Source organism: Scardinius erythrophthalmus, assembly GCF_964197995.2.
Source record: "Scardinius erythrophthalmus genome assembly, chromosome: 4".
NCBI classification, from domain to species: Eukaryota; Metazoa; Chordata; class Actinopteri; order Cypriniformes; family Leuciscidae; genus Scardinius; species Scardinius erythrophthalmus.
In genome coordinates, this window is record NC_138224.1 from 7,670,815 (window position 1) to 7,676,168 (window position 5,354).

A 5,354-nucleotide genomic window follows, 5' to 3' on the forward strand; every position below is an offset into this window, starting at 1 on the left:
AAGACGCTGAGCTCTGACCTGCTCCAGTTCACACTTGATCTCTTTTCTCTGTTTTAATTACACTATTTAGCTCTAATCACGTGACCTCTTTAGAGGTGCAAGCAATTTTGTGATGCACTGCCCTCTAATGGTATTAGAATCGGATACTGTGCTATCTCTAGTATCTTGGCTGGCTGCTAGTGGTTAGGCTAGGCTTGGTCAGCCTGAAAGACTCTCTAACATCATATCAGAATGCTGCCAAGTCTGCGAAAGCTGCTTATTTCTCCAACTTACTTGAATCCAATCACTCTAACCCAAAGGATCTGTTTTCTGTCATTCAATCTGTTGTTAATCCTTCTGTTAACACACTGTCTGTTGCCTCAGATGCTCTATGTGAAGGCTTCCTCAGATATTTTATTAACAAAATCACTAACTTACGACTTAATGTCTGCCCTAATTTAACTGTCCCCCCAATCTTGACATCTGCTTCTGCTTTTTGGGAGGTTTTTGATCCTATCAACCTCCAGACACTGAAGGATGTGATTGTCAAGCTCAAATCTCCATTTTGTCCTAATGATATCATTCACCCAAGATTTTTCAAAATTAATCATTGATTCGGTTGGGACAATTATGGTATCTCTTATCAACAAGTGTCTCAAAACGGGCTCTGTTCCTGCCAAGTGGCTACGGTCACTCCTCTTCTCAAGAAACCTTCACTAGATCCTTCTGTTTACAAAAAAATTCGGCCTATATACCTTACCTTTCATTTCTAAGCTAGTGGAGAAAATTGTGCTCGATCAACTCCAACACTTTTCGTCAAATAATTGTATATATGAGTTTTTTCAATCTGGTTTTAGGTCTGCTCACAGCACTGAGTTCGCCCTCCTGAGAGTGCTAAACGATATTTATCTCTCTACTGATTTCAGAGATACTGTGGTTCTTGTTCTATTATCTTTCAACAGCTTTTGATACCTATTTTCTCTATACATGCTACCTCTGGGCACTATTCTAAGGAGTCATGACGTATCCTTTCATTTTTACGCGGACGACAGAAAGAGAAACAGCCCTGCAGTGATGAATTCTCTTCTGCGATGCTTAGGGGAGGTTAAAGCATGACTAGCCCAAAATTTCCTCTTCCTAAATAAAGACAAGACTGAGGTCATTGTTTTCGGCCCAAATGAAAACTCTCAGTGTATAAGTCCAGAGTTAGAGAGTCTATCGGCTTTTAAATCCCCATGGGTGCAGAACTTAGGTGTTCTTATTGACCAGCCTTTAAAATTTCTCATCCATAGATCAGATCTCATCCATAATCAGTTTCAGTTTCTAGCAACTTCGTCTATTGGCTAAAATCAAAGGCTTTCTTACCCCGAAAACTCTGGAAATGGCTGTTCATGCATTTATTACGTGTCGGCTAGATTACTGCAATTTGCGGTATGTCAAGTTTTCATATTGCTTGTCTTCAGTTAGTGCAAAACGCTGCGGCCAGACTTCTACATAAGTGTCGCAAATATGACCACATCTCTCCGATTCTCAAATCTCTACACTGGCTGCCAGTTCAAAATTCTACTCTTTGTTTTTAACTCTCTTCATAACTTAGCTCCTGCCTATCTCTCTGAACTTGTCCATCCCTACACTCCATCCAGAAGCCTAAGATCCAACGACCATGCTCTGCTGGTAGTCCCTCGCGTTAGACTGAAGCGTAGAGGGGAGCGTGCATCACGACTCTGGAACACCCTGCCCCTTGAGATTAGAACGGCCCCTACTCTGTCCACCTTCAAGTCTCTGTTAAAGCTACACTAAGGAACTTTTCCTCTTCGGTCCCCCTACAGGTTGAAAGCGGAATTGTCCATTACCGCTGCCGTAAATCATTTCGCCACCCGCAGTCTACTGTCGCATGCACGCTCGCTGTTTATCCAGCACCGGCTTTGGAATGAACGATGTCCACTGACAAGGTAGAGTATGATGCATGATTTCATGAAAGTATGATGTATTGCGACATCAGAAACGAAGAAAAACTAAATAATGACTATTGTAATGCTTGACGTAAAGCAAGTCAAATTTGTAGTTTTTTTGTCTCATTCGAACTACAGAAACGCGACCCGGTTTGGCAAACTTGCATAGCACGGTTATATCAGATTTAGGGCTAAGCGAATCCAGTAGTGCCTTTCACCCTGTTACGACTTGATGAACCACTGATATGATTTTGGACACATTATTTTAAGGTAAAAAATGTTCCTTAGTGTTGCTTTAAAAAACTGTTTTCTTTAGTATATTGATCTCTTCTCTAATGGTTGGTTCTACTATTTTATATTTGAGTTTGATACTGTTTTGCCACTCCTGTTTTTACATTCTATATTTGAGTCTGACACTGCTTTGCTACTGTTTTACTATTTTATATTTGAGTCTGATACTGTTTTGTCACTCCAGTTTTAAGGTTTCACTTATTTGTGTTTTATGTGTTGTTATGCAGGTCTTACTATATTTTAATCTGGTTGTTCTGTAACAGCCTAGTGGCTGTTGTAAATGTGCTATACAAATAAAGTGAACTTGAACTTGATATGAATACTTAAGTGGTTTTTTAAGTATGTAAAGCAGAGAGGCTTGAGTGAACATTTAACAACCGACTGTCAGAATAATGAGCGGTAATTGATGATGTATAATGGGATCCAGAAAATGTTCTATTCAACATGGCATAAAAAGACGAAAGGCCAAATGGTGAAAGATCATAATTAGGTCAAATTTGATCTGTAAAGACCACAGACATTTATATACAGTCAACTAAATTCTTTGGTTTTCCAGCATCTCCATAAGTTTTGTTTTCACCTTTTGTAATAGTTGTGAATGAGTCCCTCAACTGTCCTCAATGTGGAAAGATGGATCTCAAAATCATACAGTCACTGCTGGAAAGGGTTCAAATATCCTGGAAAACCAAAGAATTTGTGGGACCTGGAGAATTCTTCTGAAGAACATTGGGCAATTTAACTGCTAAGGACAAACAAAGGGACTCATGAACAACCATCACGAAAAAACCAAACAAAAAAACAGCTGTGGATTATCCAGGTAACCACACAATGTCAAATATCTTATTCAGGACAGTATTAAATAAAAAACAACATGCATTTTGTATGATCTCTCTAATTTTGTTAAAATAATTAACATTTTGCAGATTCTGCAAGGTGTAAGTTTTTGTATATGTTTGTGTGTGTGTGTGTGTGTGTGTGTGCGCGTGTATAATAAATATATATACCAGTTTTTGTTTAAATACTCATGACGATGTCCAACCAAATGACAAAACACCAACCAAATACCAAAAACAATGTGGTATTTTTAGTTATTTTAAATCTACAAATAACAAACATTTATATTGCGTGAATGTAGCCTATGTATATGTATATGTATATGTATATGTATGTGTGTGTGTGTGTGTATTTACATTATTTATACCATACTTATTATCTTTGCAAATTACCCAAATTATGTTAAGAATATTGAGTTAATATTTAAAGTTAATTATTTAAACGGTAGGCTACACATTGGGCATAATGATTTACAGTAATATTTCAGAAGTTGCAGAGTTTCCAGATTAAAGGCTAAAAGTAAACACAGACCTTAATAGGGAAATGATGTGCATGCAAATGTTGTCAATGTTTCCATGAGTCTACAGGCAGCAGCTGCTTTCAACTATGCGCTTTTTAGTTGCGCCAATTCTGCACATTCCAGGGCAGCGCAAATCACAGCCTGCGGGCTCGCGCTCGCGCACACGTACGCGCACACGACTGGCGCATCGTACCTTTCTGAGAAGTTTCCTGAATGCTAAAGAAGCTGAGTTTGATTCAGCTAGGCCTTGAAAACAGCTGCACTCCTTCTACGTGAATACAGCCAAATCTACTCAATCTAGGATACTGTAGCCTACGTCTATATCTGCGTAATAAGCATTGGCTATCTTTCCATAACAGAAAGCTAGTTTCCGTAGTAGCAGAGATTATTCCTACACTTATTAAACTTCCATATACTTTTTTTTGTTTTGTTTAAATAACACATTATAGCCACATAACAAAACGAAACTGATAGTATTTCCCTAAACTGATATAAATATAAACGAGCAACTGATAAACATCAACAGTGGCTACAACAAGCTAAGACTGCCATAGTACACAATTGTAGGCTAAATATTAAAAATATAAACAATTTCATACAAAAGTAGAACATTTTCGTCGTTTTTTAAGCCTTACTCACCTTATTGGAAGCACAACTTAGGTTTTCCGATTTGCTTTCTTCTTTCCGTATGAAACTCTCCCTCACTTTCGTTTGCTTTTTTGTTTATATAGAGGTCTAGTGATGTTTTAACTGTGACCAATAGAAGTTAAACGCTTATAAACTATCGGTAAGCAGACTTTTGCTTTCATGGTGGTCGGAAAAAGTTCAAGAGCTCGAAAAAAACGGAAAGGCAGTAAGTTTTCCCACGAACGGAAACAGTGTAGCAGCAGGGAAGATGGAGAGGCGTGGCTTCACTCCGTTTACCGTCACTGCTGTAAATCCACAGGGAAAAAGAAACACCACTGGCGTTTTCCAGCAGGGGGCAGTTCCAAAAGTCACGAGGCTTATTACAAATATTTAAAAGAAATAACTAGACTTGTAATTCCCCAAAATATGTTAAATGTAGACCTAAGTGTGCACAAGGCACCTTTATAGGCCCTGAAACCTTTCTCTCAACAAAGGGTTTATGTAAAGCGATGCATAGACTTTTAAATCTATGTATTTAGCTTTATCCAAAGCGACTTACAAAAGAGGAGCAAAAGCAATTTGTCAATAAGCCAGCATTATTCGTAATATAATATACAATGCAAAGTTTACTTGCTAACTAGATTAGGAAGTAGCATAAGCTAGAGGTGAAATAGTTTATATATATATATATATATATATATATATATATATATATATATATATATATATATATATATATATATATAATGTGAGTCCATTGGTTTAAGGGAAATTTTTGACTGACAGCCTCAAGAGGTCAAACTAAATTTTATATGAGCTGTTGATTTTTTTTTTTTTATTGGATATTGACATTTTTGCACCCATTACCAAAATATTCGGAGTTAAAACACTGATTTGTGTAATTTTGTCATTTTCTGCTAATAAACATTAAAACTAAACAGACAAATGGTAGAGAATTAGGCCTCTTATAACAAATAAATAAGTTTGGTTATTACAAAAAAGTAAGTATAATATAATTTTTTGTATTTATCAGTATGAGTATTATGACTAATGCATTAAAAAAAGTTATAGGACATCAAAGTGTACCATATTCATGGTTTTCATGCCAAAAAAACAAAATCAAATGAAAATGTAATAGTCCACCAATTTCT

The 5,354-nt window shown here is 36.8% G+C and overlaps 1 protein-coding gene across 1 annotated transcript in view; it reads right to left on the reverse strand.

Moving 5' to 3' along the window:
* Nucleotides 1–4,512, reverse strand: part of tspan9b (tetraspanin 9b) — a gene marked incomplete at its 5' end in the record, with an annotated part of 20,897 nt that extends 16,385 nt beyond the window's left edge. The window contains one exon of the mRNA XM_081363662.1: nt 4,216–4,512. The remainder of the gene's footprint in view (nt 1–4,215) is intronic.
* Between the last annotated feature and the right edge of the window lie 842 nt (nt 4,513–5,354).